This window comes from Prionailurus viverrinus, chromosome C1 (assembly GCF_022837055.1).
Source record: "Prionailurus viverrinus isolate Anna chromosome C1, UM_Priviv_1.0, whole genome shotgun sequence".
In the NCBI taxonomy this organism is placed as follows: Eukaryota; Metazoa; Chordata; class Mammalia; order Carnivora; family Felidae; genus Prionailurus; species Prionailurus viverrinus.
The window spans coordinates 25,505,297-25,526,969 of NC_062568.1; the positions used below are offsets into that span (position 1 = coordinate 25,505,297).

The window sequence follows — 21,673 nt, forward strand, 5'->3', positions numbered from 1 at the left end:
TGGAGAGGAAACAGGAAAAATACAGAGAATAAAAGGAAATAAGCTACATTTCCTTTCCTTTCCCTTCAAACTCTTCTTTTCCTTCCATTTTGTCACCTGGAATTTCACACCTGGCCAGTGCTCCCCTGGACATGTCTTTGATCTCTGCCTCTGCAAGCTTGCTCGCAATGAAAATGTGCTGAAACATGGGGAACATGTGGACATTCACAAGGCATAGGCTGCTCTATTTCCTTTGTTTTCTTAGCCATAAGTGCCAGATTCCTCAAGGCTGTGAACGTCCACTCCCACATTGAATAGCATGTTTGAAAGAACTCTGGGCTTATGAAGAGCTCTAGAAGTACTACTGACCTCCACATGGCCTGGGAAAGCCATTTTAGCTATGGAACCATGGTTGTACCTCATACAAGGATAAACACACACTTTATACCTACTGTCTCCATCCAGCCAATATGTGAGGGGCACTCTTACTCTGAAAAGTCATGTTCCCTGCATGATGGAGAATTTAAAAAGAAGTAGAAAACACAGTCCGTTCCCTCTTATCCTATTTGTACAGGATCTTTTAAAGAGGTTAGTAAAAATATTTCATTCAACTCTTGCATTTTCTGCAGTGTTTTTAGGATTGTCATTTTTGGCTTTTTATGATGTCTTTGTCCTAGAGAAACTATAGAATATTCTCAAAAGTCCAGATACATGCCAAAAAAAAAAAAATGGGGCCTGTCAGTCCGTTTGGTTTCTTTGGTTCCAACAGTCACTGAGTAGTCGCTATGTACTAAGAACTGTGCTAGGTACGTGAAAAGGCCAGGGGATATTTAAGGGTCAGGTGGAAGGACCAATCAGGTCTGCAGACTAAGAGCTCCTCCCTCCCACTTATAGAAGGGACAGGCCTGAGATGAACTGATGCCAGGAGCATCCTTGTCATCCGATCCTCCACCATGTGCCTGTGAAGCACAGAAGAAGCCAACAAACCGTCTGAGATGATCACCACCACACAGCCATTGAAGAAGGTCCAACAAGCTCATCTAGGTGGCATGGGTGTCTATGGTGATTCTTTCAAAGAGTCTTGGGCAACTAGGTAACTAGACAGCTACTAGGAATGACCCCCTTTCTTCTCCAGGGTATTGAGCAGAAGTGTTCAACCATAATCACGGGTTCCAACCTAGGTATGTGGAGCCTTGAGGGAGGCTTTTTAAAGAAGCATATGCCACATGCATGTGGTCTTGAGAATTATAGTGGGGATTTTTATTTGATATGACAGGTAATGGGTACTTGTACATGGGAGTCTAAGGTCTCATGTGTCCTCATCTGTCCCTCCACAGAGACCAACAGACATTATGCCCGGCATATTCTTCTGAGTGTTCATTCTCAGCTCTGACTACTGCATTCTACTCTTGACTGCCTCCTTCTTTCTTGGGCCATCCTTTGTTGCAGGTTTTATGTATAATTAATAGAGAAAATCTCTTACCCTTGTAAAGAGGCTTGGTTTACCTTTTATCAGAACCATAAGCTGCCAAAGTGTCTATAAAGTGTTGGGGAGAAGTCAGGGATTGGCATTTCTTCTTTTTTTTAAAGTTTATTTATTTTTGGGGGGGGGAAGGGGCAGAGAGAGAGAAGGAGAGAGGGAGAATCCCAAGCAGGCTTCGTGCTGTCAGTGCACAACCCGATGTGATGCTCAATCCCATCAACCGCAAGATCATGACCTGAGCCCATCAAGAGGCAGACGCTTTACTGACTGAGCCACCCAGTCATCCCAGAATTGGCATTTCTTACTGTGGTTAGCAGGGTACTGCAGTGGTCTGAGTTTTAAGGTATGGGGAAACAGCCTTCAATTCCCTCAATGACTACCTGAGATGTGGATCTTTATTCAGGCTCCTGATAGTATTGGGAAAGAATTAAAATTTAAAAGGGAGGAATGGTGTGGCTAGATACCTCCCTACAGGGAGAATCCATTCCTTAAACAGCAGCCTGGACCATCTCTTAAAGAATATAAGTTAGGCTGCTTTTCTGTTTAAAACACCTTCCATGTGTTCCTTTTATGCTTAGATACAACCCAATCTCCTTCCTAGGACCCAGGAGGTTGTCTCATCAGACACAAGTCTTCCACAACTTTGGTTTATGCCATTCAAGCATTAGTTATCAAACTGCAGTCCCATGGCTTCATTTGCCTCAGGCTTGGTTAGCATTGGCTGCTCTTTGTGCCTGAACTCCTCTGCCTGCAGGTGTTCCTGTGGCTGGCTCTTCACTGTGCTGTGCATCTCAGCATCTCAGACACCCTTCCCCATGCCAACTCCCCATGGTTCTATTTTAATTTCTTTACAGTTTTATCACTACCTGACTTTACTGTCTTCATGTATCTATTTACGACAATATAAGCTTCACAAGTGCGGGGACCTTATGTGCCTTGTCTATCGATACATCCAGCACAGTGCTTGGCACATAGTAGGCACTCAATAATGTGATGAGGGAAGCAAGGTCTGGGAGAGAATGTGACAATGTGACAATGGACACAGAGGTTGGGGAGATGTACTTTGAAGATGGTGGAAGAAGCCATCAGTCAGCCAGGATTGTAGGTAGCTAAATAAAAGGCAAGCAAATGGATTCTCCTCTAGAGCCTGCAGAAGGAATCAGCTTGGCCTACACCTTGACTTTATCCCAATAACACTGATTTCAGTACTACAGCCTCCAAAACTACAAGAGGATAAAGATATGTTGTAAGCCACTAAGTTTGTGATAATTTGTTACGGTAGCAATGGGGAATTAATACAGGCTATGAAAGAATAGAGTTGATGATTCTACCTGAAAAAAATGCATTTAGGAATGGCCTGCTTTCTTTCAGAGCCAGGCATGGTGTGATAGTGTTAATCGTCTCTGCAATATAGAAATATAAGCAGTGAAACCAACCTCATACCCTATAGCTCATGAAGAGAATAAGCAAACCAAATTCTGCAAGCCTTTATACCATGTGTCATGAAAAGATTAAGAATATGTATCCCGTGGAATAGACCTAAATGAGTGGCTCCCAATGTCAAACATAACAATGACATTGGAGACACTGCTGTAGGTACAACACACACACACACACACACACACACACACACACACACACACACCTGGGTCCTGGCAGCGGATATCTGTAACCCAAGAAATGACTGGCCAGAAGGAGAAATGTGGATTTAAAACAGATGATTTACGGCCTTTCCTGAACAAAGATATCTTCTTATCATCTCCCCAAAATACATTATACAGCACACACTTTCTTTTGCATTTTTAATAAAGCAAAACTTGAAAATGAGCAGCAATCTCTTATTTCCCCTCTTAGAAAATCTACAGTGAGTGACCTGCTGGCTAATAATACAGGCGAAGTATCCCAGAAGAGGCTCGTGGTTCATTAAAATAATCAGCATATTCCAATATGCATTCGTCCCTGAAATAATAACAATTCACTTCCAATAAATTAATTACGGTTTTAATGAGTGAAATTTACATTTATATTTCTGTCTTAAGATCTTCATGGGAGGTGGCATCTTCACCCGAACAGTTTCACTGAAGCAAGGCCTTTTTCAGAGTAGACCAGCAGCTGTTGATGGATATGCTAACATTCTGGGCTTTCAGAAATAGGTAGGATGGCGTCAGGGGCCAGACGGCCTGGCTTGAAACCAAGTTCCGCCACTTTTTCATTTTGAGACCATGGGCAAATACGGTAACCTCTCTGTCACTTGTAAAATGAGAACCTACTTCTAAGAGAAGGCTAACTGACTTAATACAACTAAAGTTGTCAGAAGAGTGTGATTGGCACATAAAAAACCATCGTTAACTGTAATCTACCAATAACAATCTAATAACTCTACTAATAACTAACTGTAATATACTAATAACAATCAGCTGACAAAGGTGAAGGGAGGCAGCAGAGAGGACAGATCCCTTGGCGGTCTTCATGTACACACACAGCTAGCAGCACTGAACAGCACTTATCAGTTCTGCCGGCTCCTTCACAGATCCACTTGGAATCCTACCTAGAGTAGATACTTTGAATAGATGCTATTTAACCTAGACTGGCCAGAATGCTCAGGGAACAGGGGTGTTGTGGTTACTTGAATTGTCAGCACGATTGAGAGCAAAGCTTTTTAGTTTGAATCTGTTGGTCGAAAATCTTTACAAAATATACTGATCCTGGAGTGTATGGGTGGCTCAGTTGGTTAAATGACTGATTCTTGATTTCCGCTCAGTGCTGACAGTGCGGACCCTGCCTGGGATTCTCTCTCTCTCTCTCGCTCTCGCTCTCGCTCTCTCTCTCTCTGTCCCTTCCCCATTCATGCACATGCTCTCTCCCTCTCTCTCTCTCTCTCTCAAAATAAACAAACATTAGAAATAAAATAAAATATACTAATCCTTTAATTTGCTCTAAATGAATTCCCTAAGCAGAATTTTGTTTAGAAAACTGAGAAACAGGCATCATTTTAGGACTGTTGTTCTCAACTCCAATATTTATCCTATAATACTCAAGATACAAGCGTCACAATGGAGTTACCAAATATTACCTGTCCACTGACCTGATCTGCTCAATCTACATTTCCTGAGTGCCTACAAGTGCCTGGAACTGGGGAGTGTGTCTTATTTTCTCCTGATTCTCTCCTCTCCTTTTTTCCCCGTTAGGAGTAGAGTGTTCAAAAGAATTATAAAAGAATCTGGTTAGTTGGGTCCAGATTAATGAAGTTTTGGTATAATAACTAACCTGAAAAAGTTTAAAGAGTAAAGGAACTGTATGGAATATGGAACTTGCTTTTTCAGGCAGCCTGGGTCTGTCATTCTCACGGCCATATAGGGGGCAAAGGAGGAAAAATAGCTTTTTCCCCACTCTATTTTGATTTCTTTCATTTTTTCAAAGCCGTAACAGAAGTTTAGTTTGCTCTACCTTTTTTGATTATGGTGCTATATTATCATATAGATAGACAGATAGTAGACCTTATCAACAGTATGTAGACCACATATCACATCAACAGAAATATTTCGGCAAAACTTCCCAGACTACTAAAATTATTATAGTTCATAGTGAAAATATTTAAATAAATGTTGTAATCTTCTGCAGAATAGGCCTTCGGTAATATAAACTTATGACCCAAAGTTATCTGCCTAACTAAACTGTTATTTTCCCAGAAAGTTTTGTCCTAAACTACATTTCAACTGTCTCCTTTGTCAGCTTTAGAGGAAAAAACAAAACAAAACAAAAAAAAACCCCACTGTAACAAAAAGTACCCTGATTGCTTGGAAAATCCCTTAGCTTTTAAATAAAAATTTTTCCTGAGTCTTAAATTCCTCTCTAGTTAGCAGCAAAAACATCATATATTATTGATGGGATTAAGAATTTAAAATTTCAAAAGTCTCTTCGATTTGCTGCACAGTTAACTTGTACTTTTATAATTGATTTTAATGATTTCACTGCAAGTGTCTAGGAATATTGGATGATAAAGAAGTTCTGTTCCACCATCCCGGCTGTAACACTATTCTTTTCACGGCTGTCTTCTCTGCGGTCATATAGCATTTTTATATCCCATTACAGTATTTATCACAGTTGAACTTTATTATAATTAGTTGTGTGTTGGTCTTTCTCCTCTCTGTTAATCATGAACTTGTTGAGGGCAGAGACTAGATTGTGTTTTACTCATTTTGCTATTTCCCCTAAGTGCCTAGCTGCTCAATTAATGTTTGCTGAATTATTGAAGAGTTCAGGGCAAAAATAATTAAAAAGTCAAAAGTGAATCATAGCAGAAAAGTATCTACCCCAAATCCTCTAAGTGGAAACATTTCTTATAACTTCAATTTAACTTCAGGTTCAAAGGCATAATGGTGTAGCTCAAGGAAAAAGATCCAGGGACATAAAATATATTAGTTCTCCAAATGATCAAAAATATTAAAATTCATCAAAATACAAATCTTTCTTACATGCTTTTAAAAGAGACTGAAATTGGGAGCTATTCAACTGGAGTGACCAACTAAAGGTGACCTTTCATACGAGAAATGTGAAAAATCAGTAAGAAGAAAATAATTAAAAAAGAAAGTGAATACAAGATGGCAAGGATTAGCAGTAGTTTATCCAAACAAGTTCTGCCAGTTACAAAGACACCTGCTTGTTAGATCTGCAAATGCACAGGAAGTGCATGGGATGCAATAAAGGCCTCAAGTGAGGGCCCTCTAGAAGGCTGGCCCATAGCCTACATCCTGTCTGAATGGCACCTGAGACTGTCAAACAATAGACCACATTCAACACATTTCTGTACTTCACTGGAAGGTAAAGGGGGCTGGAATGGTGATCTAAGAAAGTGTCCAGCATGTGAGGATCAGGTTGGAAGATTATGAAGAAGAGGTGCAAAGAGATGCACTCAATCAATGGGGGAAGGAATAGGCCGCCTTGTTCAAAAAGACGACATGCCCTGGCGCCCTCTCCTTTGCCCTGTCAGCTGTTCTCCCTGAAATTAGGGGTTCACTTGTTCCCTTAGCTGGAAAGCCTTGGTCCAAGAGAATGCATTTTATTTTTTAATAATTTGTTAATGTTTATTCATTTTTGAGAGAGAGAGAGAGAGAGAAAATGGGTGGGGGAGGGGTAGAAAGACAGGGAGACACAGAATCTGAAGCAGACTCCAGACTGTGAGCTGTCAGCACAGAGCCCAAGGCGGGATTGAACCTACAAACTGTGAGATCATGACCTGAACTGAAGTCAGACACTTAACTGACTGAGCTCCCCAGGAGCCCCAAGAATGCTTTCTTGGATGTTCATGTGGGGTTGGAGGTACAGTTTGGGGCTACTTATAAAAATCGCAAATTTCCTGATGATAAAGATGCCCTCTTCATCTCTTTAAAAAATTCATATCTCAGTCCTTAGAATCTATTATGCATCAAAGGTCCATAAAGGGGTATAGTTTACAGGATAGTAACCTTATTAGCATGTTGCCTTAACTGTCTGAGCCAAGCAGCTGGATTCACTTAAGAAAATTAACAAATCTATATCTTTGTGTGCTGCTCACCTGCAGACCTGGGGCTTCAGCATTTCAGGGATCAAGTGCAGGAGAGGAGGTGATGCCTTCCCATGGGGTGTCCCACTCCCCACACCTTGCCATTTTTCATGTCTTCTTTGCAACACCTCCCTCTTCCTCTAAGTACCCAATTCTCTTCGTGAATATCTTTTTAATAGTATACAAACTGATATTGTGCAATAATTCACTTACGTTTGAAAAATGCTACTTTTCCAACCAATCAAGGAATGGTTATTAAATGCTGGAGAGGGGGCTGAGAAGTGTAGTACTAGGCGTTATCAAACCTGTATGCAAATTACCTATGAAAGTAATTATCAATCTCCCAAAGACAGACAGACAGATACACACACACACACACACACACACACACACACAGAGCTATGTGCATGGTCACAGAATTACAGATATTCCCACAAACAGGAAAACTTCCAATCAGCTAAGTTCTCTTAATACTAGAAAGATGCCCTCGGATGCCACAAGGTAACAAAATAAAACTGAAGCACTTTGCAGCTAGTCCCTGCCTGAAATTGTCTTTAGATGGAAAAATTCCTATGTCATCCATTAAAGGCAATGTAAAAATAAATGTATAAATAGAATCATAAACATGTCTATGTAGTTTCATATGTTTCCAAATGCTCCAGAAAGCTGTAAAAACATACTACACGTTTTATTTTTATTTTGTGATATTTGGAGATTCTCAATTTTCCCTTCTTAATTGGCACATTTTTAACAAAATGTGTTCCTCTCTCCCACGAAGAAGCAAAATCTCTAAGTATATCTTTGGTAACTTAAATTTCCATCTTGATTCACACTCCGTATTGGTTTATTATGTCATAATTTTTTTTTCTTTGAACTTGGGCAGAGGCAAGCGACAGTAGTGTGAACCACGGTAATTGATATCTGCAGGAGGTTATTTCGGATTGATCAATGAGGGTTGCATGACTAGCTCCAGTAGAGTATTTATTTCCTCGGAATATTTTTCATTTGATGATCATAAATTGGTCATTGATATTAAGCACCCATTTTTATCTTAAGTAATATACATATTTGAGGTAGGGAATATTTTAGCATAATGTCAGTTTTGTTGGCACAGAATTTTTGTTTGCTGGTGAAAAGAATTAGGCTTCCTCAGTGACTGCTAAAAACAGTAACTGTTAAAAACTAGAAGAATTACATCTAGTTTTTAATCTGCTGTGTAAAAAAAAAGGAACATATTCAGTTTGGCTTTAATGATGTCAAAAGCAGCCAACTATGTTACTGAAGCATCTTGTTAAAACTGGGATCTTGTTTTTCCAAACTGGAATATTTAATGGTTATTGCAGAATTTTTAAAAATACGTATTCATTTATGTGAGTGTTACAAAATGCAGCTCTGAAGTTTAAAAGTCCAAGTGGTAAATTATCCTCTTTTGACTTTCTTATTACATCCACTATAACCAGATTAAAAACATACGAATTACACTATATGTTTCCCTGATTCGGTGATTTCTTTTTTCTTAAACAAAGTCAATTCACTAAAATATCCTTTGATGCTCATTCAGCTAAAACCTCATACTTTTTTTTTTTTTTGCAAAGACATATTATTTGATCTGAAAATATTTTTAAGTGCCTGGAATCTATGTTTTTTAGCAGTTGAAACTTTCTCTGGCCATCATAGCTTCTACTAGAGACTGTGAAACATTTTAGGATTATTGAACAAATATCAATTATGTCTGTGTCCTTAGTGTCTATCTGAATTGGAAATGTGCCATCTTTTACATCTTCACTAATAGAATTTTTAATTAGCTGTTGATACTGTCAATAATAGAGTTCACTGTTATTTAAAAAAATGATTTGTCCAAGCAACTCCTTATCTACACTTTTGTTCTTTACTTTTCAAATCTGGTGCTTATTATTATAATCAGTGTAATTAAAATTTTTTTGTTTTATTTTTAGAGAGAGAGAGTACAAGCAGGGGAGAGGGGCAGAGGGAGAGAGGAAAAGACAGAGAGAGAGAGAGAGAGAGAAAATATTAAGCAGGTTCCATGCTCAGTGTAGAACCTAATGCAGGACTTGATCCCACGACCCTGTGGTCATGACCTGAGCTGAAATCAAGAGTCAGACACTCAACTGACTGAGCCACACAGGTGCGCCTATAATCAGGGTAATTTTTAAACAGAGCACTATACTTTCAAAAGCAGGCAAGAATTTTAGGCAAGATATTTTAATACATATTTACTAATTATTTTCCCGCTGATTATTATGAGTTTATCAATTTTTAAAATTACATAAGTAACTTATTTTACACCTGGTATTATTTTTTTTATTTTATTTTTTTTAACATTTATTCATTTTAGAGACAGAGAGAGACAGAGAATGAATGGGGGAAGGTCAGAGAGAGAGGGAGACACAGAATCTGAAACAGGCTCCAGGCTCTGAGCTGTCAGCACAGAGCCCAATGCGGGGCTAGAACTCACGGACCGCGAGATCATGCCCTGAGCCAAAGTCAGTCGCCCAACCGACTGAGCCACCCAGGCGCCCCGTAAACCTGATATTATTTTACACTTTTAAGTCAACTCACGATTTCACTAAATATCTTCTCTCTACTGAGATGTAGGAAATAAAACAAGGAGAAGTTGCAATCTATGCCTCATGAGAATTAGGATCTAGACAAGGAAAAAAAACCCCACGAAATTGCAGGAGAGTATATAATAAGGAATTATCTTGTAAGATAAAGACACTAATTTAATGGCAATGTGGACTCCTAATTATGGACTAGGATTTTAGTAATACTGCCTCCCTGAGAGAGTAGCTCCATGGCATCTGGTATATTACAAATGGCTGTTGTCATTTTTCATGAACCTCTATTTCCATTACAGTTTTTTATGCTTGCCCCTGAAATATAATCTGCTCCGTGAATCCTGATTGAATCGGCTCCACATGCAGCACAGAAAAGATCCTCCTTTGATGGAGAATAAGCCAAGGACAGTGTCTCTCATCTACACACTCCAATTTGGTGTTTGAATGAATGAAAGGCAAATCTTTCATTTCCGAAGGCTGAAATGAATGGTACTTAAAAATATTTTCGACTGGTTGAATTGAAGCCACTGGAAGAGGATGGGGACAGAAGCCCAATTAAAAAAAAAAAACCCAAACTCTCTAGGTCCATAGCATTTTCATTTGTTTGTGGAATGGATGGATTTCATTCACTTTCTCTTACTCGCTTGTCTCTCAGGACCTGGTTCAGTGATGCGGAAACAGGTGTTGATAGTCCTGATGGGCTGGCCACTGTGCCTCAGTGATCCATTTCCACTGTTCTACTGCCAGTTACAAATGACCTCATGCTCCTTGACGCCATTTCATAGCTCAGGGGAAAGTCTTATTTTGTTCACTATATAGCTTTGTTGGCCATTGATGTAGCCTATCCTGCCTGTTGGTTCCATTCTAGCAATTATTCACTTGAAAAATAAAATTAAAATCAGTACAGCTCATTCATTCATTCATCCATTATTCAACAATTGCTTATTGAGTGCCTACTCTGTGAAACATAATTTATTAGATGCCGGGAGAAATAGAAAAATGGTTATGACGTGGTCCTTGACTCCAGGAAATCACAAGCTAGTAAGGGAGAGAGGGCATGTTTGTAATCACAAACATCTACAATTCAGTGCAGCAAAGGAACAACAATAAGAACAATGGGTGTCTACCATGTGCCAAGTACTGCTCTAGATGTTTTAAGTATTTCGTCATATGTAAATTTCACAGGCGCTCTGAAACTAGACATTATTTCCCCTTTTTAAAAAAAGTTTTCCAAATGAGAAAGCTGAGGTTCAAAAGGTTTGGCAAAATATGCACAGTCACACAGCTAGTACAGAAAAGAATCAGACTTTGAATCCACTGCTATTTGATATTAATACTCATTCTCTTTCAACTAAACACTGTCTCTGAGAAAAATGGCAGGTTCACCATTTATTGAATGTCTCTGTGCCTGGCACTACTCTGAATGCTTCGCTTCAGCATCTTGTTGATTCTTCACAACACTCTTATGATGCTACAATGGCTATACAGCCATTTTGCAGTCAACAAAACTAAAGATTGGCAAATAAGTTACTTAACCCAGGTTATCTAGTGGAAAACTTTTCTTCCAACCCAGGTAGTTTGGGAAGGTGTAATGGAAGAAGTGAGGTTTCACTGACTTTCCATTGATTTGGACCAACTGAGGCAGGGGGGGAGGGTAGACAAATAAGGACCAGGGAAACCATATTAGGAATGACACAGAGATGGGAAAGGGCTATGGTCATCTCAAAAAGAGTGAGCATTCTAGAGTGGTGGAGTATGTGGGCCATCTGGACCAGGACTACAAAGTATGACTGGAAAGCTAGGCTATCGTCAGGTATCAGCCAACGAGTTTGGACTGTATGTAGTACGCAATAGAGGGCCATTGAAAATTCTGGAGAGAGGAATGATCAAAGCTATTATTATGAATCCACTTTCTCCATCCTGTCACATTTAACAATCTCTGCTTCAAGATACCAAGATTTCACAAAATATTATTTAAGTTCCTCCAAAAACATGAATACTTACTGTTTCTATTCTAAACAGCCAATTGTTATTACTGTTATTAAAAAAAAATGTTCTTTTCAAGTGACCTCTTGGAAAAGCAAACTTTTGTGCCATAGCCGAAACCACTTCAACCTCTTTAATTCTCAATACTAAAATCGAACAAAGGGCACAAAGCATAATGAGGCAGGAGTTTGAGCCTGGGAAAGGGGTCAGATTCCTTTGGACATCAATCCGAAGTCAATTCACATGCACTGTGAAGTCATTAAGTAATTAAATTACAGAGCAAGGGCAGGCAGGTGGGCGAGAGTGGACGGGGAAGCAACGGACACATTTGTTCTGCTTCCACTCTAGACTGGATGCTAAATATTAGCAGACAAGAGTTATGCCCCACCCCTCAATGCAATACATGTAACAGGAATGCAAATGTGAGGATTTTGCAAATTTAATGACTGCGGTTACAAGTGTTCTCTTGTCACAGGCCTTGTGGACTTGGAGGGGCCGGCAGCTACTCGAGCTATTTGTGCCCCTCCGCCCTGAATTCGTTTCTATGGCTGCCAAGCCCCGGCTGCAGCCAGCACTCTCTCGCTCCTGTGCAGCTATCTCATGCCAAGCTTACTAGGCTTGAGGAGCAACTTCCAACCAGTGATCAATAAGAAATGAGGAGAAGCTTCTTGAATGGAAGTATCTGGCCTGAGGCCCAGCTGGGCAAAGTCTGAATTCAAGTTGGCCTTCTTCATCATGGAAATATCCAATTTCAGCTACTTTCACAGATGGTGTGTCTGAGTGCTCTGGGCCCCCAAAGATTACTGAATGGATTATCTGGGGTCTGGAATCCTCAGAGCTGACCCTGAGCACCTACAGTGAACCGGGCACTTGCTTCGTAAATATTGCTTTTTACAAAAGTCTGAGAGACAGAGTTCTCATTTAACAGATCAGAACACAGAGGCTTAAAGTAGTTAAGTAGCTTGAGAGCGTGTTCATTCAGTCAGGACTTTGACCCAGGTTGGCCCAGTCCTGGGTCTTCTAATCTTTCCACTTGGCCACATACCTCCCCTGGGCTATCACCTAGGCCAGTTGGTCTCCAACATGGCTATAAACAACAATCACTTGAGAAATGGTTTTAAAATACACATCCTCAGGCCCAACCACAGATATACTGAGTATCCATAGCAGATTTATATCTATACATCCATGTTATCTAATTATCTGTTTATCTAAAACAGGGTTTAATTATCTGTTTATCTAAAACAGGATTTCTCAACTTGGGCACAGCTGACATTTGGGGCTGAATAATTCTTTATTGTAGGGGACTGTCCCGTGTATTGTAGGATGGTGAGAAACATCTTTGTTTTCTACCTACCAGATTGCAGTGGCACCTCCCTGCTAGGGCACAACTAGAAATGACTTTAGATATTATCAAATGCCCCTGGGGGGAAAAACCACTGCCAGTTGAAAACCTTTGTTATAAACAAACGAACAAACAAATCAAAGCAAACAATCTTCCCAGGAAATTTGGAATAGCATATATATATTAATGTTAATATATATTAATGTTTTTTATTTTTGAGAAAGAGAGAGAGCATGAGCAGAGGAGGGTCAGAGAGAAAGGTGGGGGGAGTGGGACACAGAATCCGAAGCAGGCTCCAGGCTCTGAGTTGTCAGCACAGAGCCCGATGCAGGGCTCAAACTCATGATCTGTGAGATCATGACCTGAACCGAAGTCAGATGCTTAACCGACTGAGCCACCCAGATGCCCTGGAAAAGCATTTTTAAAGTTTGGTGTTTGCAAGTCACAGGCCGAGTTTAGGATATCTACCTAAAGAATGTGAGGGGGGAGGGGGAAGCAGATTCTGGAAGATAATAGGTTGAGTATCTTTTCTACTTGCACAATTTACCAGCCTACGTGAACAATGACTAATCCTGGGCTCCAGAGCGGATGTATTGTCATGGATGCTTTCCAAAGCAGGATACAACATAGCATATGTCCAAATACGAAATAAAGACGAGATACCTTAGAAATTATGGAAAATGCTATTTGATTTATGAGTTTTATTTGTTCACGTTTTTCAGAGCACTTTTAGAGAATTAACTTTACTTGTATACTGTCCAGCACCAGACTGGTCCACAGTAAATATTCTGGATTCACTTAACTTTTATTTATTCATTCATTTTTTTTCTTTGAAAAACAAAACAAAACTGAGCAGTTGAAAAGGATTTTATTCAGACAACATGCATAAAACCGAGGTCTTCAAGTATTATTACTTTCATTTCATTTCATGATGATAAGAAGAGGGACTTTAGGAATACATCCTCAAAGTGGGTAATGCAAAGCCCCCATGAAAACAACTAATACAATGGAAACTTAACCCTCATTCCTAAGTTCTAGCCACCCAATGGCCTTCCACCCAGTCACAGTCAACAAACCTTTTGTGGGAAATGCTCTCTCCAGGGACTCCTGGGTGGCTTAGTCGGTTGAGTACCCACTCTTGATTTCTGCTCACGCTATGATCCCAGGCTCATGGAATCTATGATCCCAGGGTCATGGAATTGAGCCCTGCTTCAGACTCTGCACTGGGGGTGGGAGCCTGCTTGAGATTTTCTCTCTCTCTCTCTCTCTCTCTCTCCCTCTCTCTCTGCACCCCCTCTCCCTCACGCTCAAAAATAAAAGAAAAAAAAAAGCTCTCTCTCCTCAAGTTCCACCTCCACTCTACACAACCTCCACGGAAACAAATACATCTGTATCTCTGATTGGCATAAATCCAGTGAAGTATCAAAGTTTGTTTATTATGTTGAATATGTTTTTATGTGTATACTAAAGCCAAATATCCAGATCAACAGAATTTAGAGCTTCTTCCCAAGTGTTTATCAGATTAGGCATTCTAAACATTTCTATGAGATCACTGTGGGTAGTTTAGTATAATTCCTTGTCTGAATGTATTTCAACAGCACCACAATTGAATGCAATAATATAATACATCACTTCAGGGTGTTTGAATATAGGAGTATCCTTTTAAAACACTTTTTAAAAGAGCTGGTGTACTTTAATCTTAGAAGTTTGTCTAAATGACTATTGGAAAGGATGCCAGTCAAGTGATTCATTTTACGTATTAATCCGGCTCAGCTGACAAGTAGTTGCTAATACAGCACTTCTAACATTGATTCTAATTCCATAAAAGGATTTTGGCTCATAAAAAATGCTGGCATGGCATCAGGATGTAGGTGTTCCTATCTCGTCTATTGGAATATAGTAATGGGCCAAATTTTGCTGGTGACCACAAGCATTCTGAGAAGACAAATGTTACAAAGAGCAAATAAATGTACGGAGATTAAAGACACCTGCCTTTCCCCTGTGTCTCACTCTTTCGCCCCTCAAAGTAAAAGGTAAATCTTGGAAGATGAACTCTGAATGAGGTGTGGTAGGGGTGTCTTCCCTCTCTCTGCCCCATCTCCTCTGCTTTTAACTCTTATTCTAGGAAAAAAGGCAATTCTTACCCTAACACAAGCATCAATAGTAATTACTGGGATATGGCAAATATCTTTTCATTCACCATGATGGTTAGTGCTATGAAAAACAAAAATCTGACAGCTTCTTTCTGTCAGCCTAAAATGAGACCCTGACCTTGTCCTGGGAAACACCATCTAGTCATATTTTTCTTAACTTCCATGCAGTGATGATCTAATAAGAATCTAAAAGTAATTAACTGGATCTCTTTTAGCCAACCAAAGCCTTATTCAAATACACATTTTTATCAGGATTCTAAGGGAGCCATAAATTGGGGCATTTTGAAAAACTGGGATCTAATCCAGTCCATGATCTGACGAGGGTTCAGTGGTAATAATAAATTGGGGCTATTAAGACCGGGAACCATTCCAACATTTTATTTTGCCCACACCACAGGACCTAGCAAATTCTACTGCAAAAGACAGGGATATTCAGTGAGGAGTGAAACCATGCTGAATTAATCATTTGTATGTAATCATGCCAAAACATGGGTGTTTTCAACAGTTTAAATAGTGCCAAAGTTTAAGTTCAGTAAATAATTAATTATAGAGAGTCTCTTGGCAAATTAAAGAAAACAACCCTCTGATTCTTTAACAAAATACGCACTCTTTTTAGGATACAATAATGACACAATCCTATCAATTCTATTTGTCGCTGTATGTATTTCGGAGTGCCACATTTATGCAGGCTACAGCTAAAATATTATTTCAGAATATACTTTCCTTGTCCTTCTTAGAATACAGTAAGCATCCTCACTTTTCAGTATGAACAAATATTGGATACACTCTAGCCTTATTCTGGTTTTCATTTCAATTTCCAGTAACATAAAAATCTCCCATAATTAAATAAAATGCTGAGAGGTTGGGAATAGATTTTCACCCACTTGTATTCTGAAACTATAAATGGTTTCTGAATGTTTTTATTTCTCTAAGATGAATTTCGTTTATGTGGGGAACTTGCAGCTGCATAATTAAATCTTGGTTTGCCAAATATCAAAAACACATGTATTGATTTAAACTAAGGGAATAGGCCACAAGCAGCTCAGTTGATAAGGCAAAAGAGAAGCCTCTGGAGCTCTTGGAAGGCTTCCTAAAGGAAAGAAAACTAAGAGCCCTGAATTCAGCCGCTGAAACTGATCAGCTTTCCTAAATCTTAGCTTCACTCTCACTTAGGCATTCCGTTCAGGCCGGTTGTTGAAAACAAGGGCCATATGTTTTCATGCTTCTCAACCCTGAAGCTGGGGGAGCTGCCTCTTTGCCCCTCATCTCCTCATTTATCCTGCTAAGATTCTAATAAGATCTGCAAAAACAATGTTTCATTAACACAGTAAATGAGCTCCCTTGCAAAGGAAACCCTGACATGGTATAAGACTAAGAGAAGATCTTACAGCACAAACCCATATGTTGTTAAACTGTGCCCCCCTTCAGGAAGAGATTTCATTTAGTGAAATTTCATTTCAGGGTCAGTAATATGGGACTTTAATTGAAGACAGCCTTTTGGTGTCAATGGAGACTTTCCCCCCAGTACGATAATCCTAAATAAATGAGGGGGACATATTTTTCCTTAACCAAACTCCACCTGACTTTTGAGAAGGTATTAACAATACAAGTGCAACACGCATGTAGTTAGGTACTTTGTAGGTCCACGAGCCTGGTTCATTTCACACTTTGGAGAAGGTTACAGACGTAAGTTAACGTCTTAGAATGAAACATCAAAAATATGTTTACTGGTTTGTGAAGACAATCTCTTGCTTTCGGCTCACCATATAATCAGAATGTTTGGAAAATGTTAATTTAATTTAGCTTGATTAAAAAATTCTAGGGGAAATAATCATTGGATATAATATTGGATTCATCCTTCCAGCAACGGATACCGGTATTTTGAACTTATGTTTTATTATGGCCAATCTCACCGAAGCATGAACAAAATGATGAGTTTATGTAAAACAGGGCTTCACTGCAATGGACTGTTTGACTTGTATCAGGAGAGGACCTGTTTTGAGCTCAGGAAGTCAGATATGAGACTAAGAAAATCCTCACACACAACTTTGAGCAAGAAATTTGGGCTTATCCGCTCAGGTAAGAATAGTGCAAACACTGCCTTGAACCAATGCTATGGCAAGCTCAAGAAAGGCTGCTCTAGGAAATTCAAAGCAAATGTTTCTATACTTGGATGTATTTATGTATTTATTTCTCAGACCCTATGATCTGGGTAAATCCACAGGAATCACCTAAGGACGAATGCAGCATTAATGATACACAATATGATTTCAGACACTATGTGGCTTAATGTAGATATATTAACTTACGTAGTTTTGCATCTATATATTTTACCTACTTGAATATATGAATATAAAAAGGATAATGAAAGTACTATATCAATGGCTGAAGTTTATAAAACTCTGATATAGTCCAATACTTGCCTGATGCACTAATCCTTTCTCATCATAATCATCAGCTTATTAGACATTTTCAGTGTCAACAAACTTACTGTCTCATGTGACACTCGAATTGTTAGGATGTTTTCCCTTCTATTAAACTCAAGACTACCTCTCTTGAAATGATGATTATCCATTAGTATCCTCAAGAAAATAAATGAATGGATGAATAAGCAGAGAGAAAGAGAGGATAGAACGGATGCTATAAAATACATTTAATTCCTCTTTTATGTGAAAGTTCTTTGATCCTGTGAAATCAACTAAGTCTTATCTCTGCAGGCTATGTATTCCCCAGTCCTTCACCATTTTTCAAAAGATATGATTTAGTTGCTGTTATTCTGTGTGTGAGAGAGGCAATGGGATATTCCAAGTGTGATCTGAGTAGTGTAGAACAAGAATTATTGTTTCTTCCTTCATTTTGCACATGAACTTCCAGTAATGCAGCCTAGGACTGGATTAAGTTTTTGGCAGGCATATCCTCATGTTGACTCATGCTAAACTTGCCCTCAACTAAAACCATCAGGCAATTTCTTTCATATATTTGGTATTAAGTCAAACCTTCCACATGTGTTTGTACAGTTTGTTTTGGGGCCTAAAATCGAGACTTTACACTTACTCCAATTAAGTTTTTTTTTTTATGTTTGATTCAGTCCATTGTTCCAGACGATTGTGTCCTCAATATACATTATCAACCCCTGCAGCTTCTTGCCATTCACAATCTGATCACCAGCATTGATGCCAATGCTCAGCGGGCCAGAGTTAAAAAATAAATTTTGAAGAAAAACTTTGTCTTGCAAGTTTATATTGATGGAAATACTCATTAGCAATCTTTGGGTACAATTCCTCAAATAGCTACTAATCCTTCTAGGGTTATGTCATGTGGTGTACATTTCTCTGTGTTAGCCACAGGAAAACATGAGACAAGGAAATTCTAATGTCCAGGAGAGTGCCCTTACTTGTAAAGTCCAGAGGTTAGAACAGGGTTTTCAGCCTACACACGATTGACAGTTTGAGGCAGAGAACTTATTGTTAGGGAGCAGGGCTGCCTTGAGCATTGTAGAACGTCTGGCTGCATTCCCGGTCTCTACCCAGCACCTGGCTGTAGCAACCCCCTTATCATGCCCCTCCCTCCCTAGAAGCCGTAACAATCAAAAATGTCTCCATATACAGCCAAATGTTTCACTGGGAGTAACAGTGTCCCTCCTTAACTGAGAACCACTGTTCTGGATTCTGCATTCCTCTAATGTAATCTTATAATTGGAGTCCACCTGTTATGGCTTTTTTTTTTTAACCTTTTCATAGCTATAATTATGAATGGGCTATTCATATATAGCACCAAAATAATTCCTTATCAGGAATTAAATATGTGGATATGTTGAAATGAGATATGGAAATCATAAGAAAAATAATGAGGAGAGTGAAGAGGGATAATATAATCCTAAAATTTAGAGTTGACATTAAATTAATCATTGGGTAAAATAGTTACAAGGAAATTGAACAGGAATTATATCATTTAAGAGGTCATCTATAAGGACTTTTTTTTTTTTTTAAATTTTTTTTTTCAACGTTTATTTATTTTTGGGACAGAGAGAGACAGAGCATGAACGGGGGAGGGGCAGAGAGAGAGGGAGACACAGAATCGGAAACAGGCTCCAGGCTCTGAGCCATCAGCCCAGAGCCCGACGCGGGGCTCGAACTCACGGACAGTGAGATCGTGACCTGGCTGAAGTCGGACGCTTAACCGACTGCGCCACCCAGGCGCCCCTATAAGGACTTTTGTATCTGCATGCTCATCAAAGTATGATTTGGAAGAGAGAAAAATGGAAACAGACTAAATGTTTGACAATAGAAGATAAATAAGTTATGGTATACTGCTCTCACAGACTATTAGAGAGTCATCAAAATGGCATATTTTCAACACATTAATGACATGGGGAAATGCTCACAATATAATGCTGTGGAAAAAGTGGGATATTATATACGCAGCATAGATATCAAGTTTAAAAGAAAATACATAGGAAAAAAGATCACAAAATATTAATAGTGGTTGTAGAATTAGGCATGATCATATTAGTTTTCTTAATGTTTTATGCCTCCATAATTTTCTTCATGCAATTTTTGTAAGTTTTGTGTGCGTGGGTGGTACTGGGGGTAAGCAATCCATATTCTCTTGGGTGAGTGAGCACTGGCGAGTGTTTTTCTTTTGTTGCCAAAAAAATATGCCAGTAAGGTAGAATGCTTCAAAGAGGACCCATAAGAAAAGATGACAATACTTTTAGACTGGCTTATTCAGTCCTCTTGGGGGGGGAAAAAAACAAACAACCTCTGCACATCCTTTCTCATAGGATAAGGATAGTTTAATGTTCCAACCAAATCCTGTCCCTTCAAGTTAGTGGTTCTCAGACTTTAGAATGCTGAAGAATCACACTGAGCTTACCTCTCAAATACAGATGCCTGAGCTCTAACTCCAAAGATTCTGATTCTGTAAATCTGGTATGGGACTCAAACATCTTTAACACACTCCCCACGTGATTCATTTTCATCAAGTGGTCTACGAACTACACTTTGAGAAACACAGCTAGAAGAAGTCACATGGTTTGATTTGGATGAATATTTTTAAATTTATGCTCCACTTTGGACAATTTCTTCCTGGTTATACACTAAATAGAATTGGTATAAACCCTCAGGGGTATGCTGATTAACTGGCTCTTTGAGAAAGCAAGCCCAACTTATTGCATTTGCCAATTTCTGTGGTGTAAATACTCCCACCATGAACAATTTCAAACTACTAATGGCTTAATGACGAGCTCACAAAATTCCTGAAAGTTTAAAAATCACAAGCTGATACAAGCTGGCTCCAGCACTGCACAATATATATTTTATTTAAGTGCTTTAAATCCTTCGAAGAAGGGATATGTTAATGAAAAGCTATTATATCTATGACAGCTAGGATGAACCAAATAAACAATAGGGCAGCTCAAATCATCTTAAGGTAACAAATTGCAAAGGCATTAGAAAAAAAGACAACTTTGTGAACTTTCATACACTGTTTCTTATTATATTCTATTTTTTTTTTCAGTGGCCATGTCACAAAGAGTAATACACTCACTGAGTTCTTTAAGGGTTGTGAATTGGTTTCTTATGGATGATGGAGAGCCAAGAAATGGGACTCAAGGTTTGGGAGCAATGCCAAATGTTCAGCCACCACCACCACCCTCTGTGGCCCTCAGCTCCTGCGCGGTTGAAATGCCCTCGGTCATTAACTCTACAGCACCCAACCATAAAAGCAACTCCTCCAACTTCTTCCCCTCACACAAGATTGAGACAATGTTGTCTCTAGGAAACCCATATCAGATGTGTTTTATGTGTTCATGTGTGGGAATTGGCCTAAGTGGAGGCTAATAGTAGAGTTCTTTCAATGTTTTGACCAAACATATTTTAAGAAAATTGGACCTGAAGCCTATATAGCCAGCTGAGGTGAATTTACAGCCCTGCTTTTAAGAACAAAACTCCCTCAGGCACCTGCTTCCTAAAGGCAAAACCAGAAAGGAAATGAACTCTTGCTTAAAGACAACCCACCTAATTTTATGGGTTATCAATTTTCTAGCTGGCACACATTTCCCTTGCTACTAAGAGTAAACCCTCCCAACCCCGAGCAAGTATTGAGCTACAAAAAAATGTGAAGTCTGAATTCTAGCAAACAGCTCCGTTTCCTGAAGACGAGGCAAGGATATGGTGTCTCAGTAAGTGAAGTCAGGGGAGCAGCAAAGATCTATGATGTGGACGCACCACATCGATGTCTTTGCCAATATACACATTAAAATCTTAGCCTGCATTACATTTTATGTTACAGGATTACTGAATCTTGGACTATGATGGAGAATTCGTCATTCCAGTTTTGGGGGTAGCTCTGTCAGGTGAATAGTCAGCAACAATATAAAGCTTTTACCTGCATGCTGACCCTGGAAGTCAGCTTATCAACACTTTCACATGAGAAAGGACCAAATAGGGCTTCTTTCCTCGCTATTGATAAAGTTAGCTTTTATCAATGGGAATAGACTACAAGACAGAAGTCAAAGGTTAACAGTAGGTATTCAGCCTGCTCTGTGCTAGAAAGGACGATGTAGAAGTATGATTTTCTTAGTACACGTTACTAGAGTATTAAAAT

General features: G+C 39.2%; 1 protein-coding gene across 4 annotated transcripts in view; it reads right to left on the reverse strand.

The window, feature by feature from the left end:
* The window catches only part of PARD3B (par-3 family cell polarity regulator beta), a 1,023,096-nt gene that overhangs the window by 179,062 nt on the left and 822,361 nt on the right, over positions 1-21,673 (reverse strand). The window lies entirely within an intron of this gene.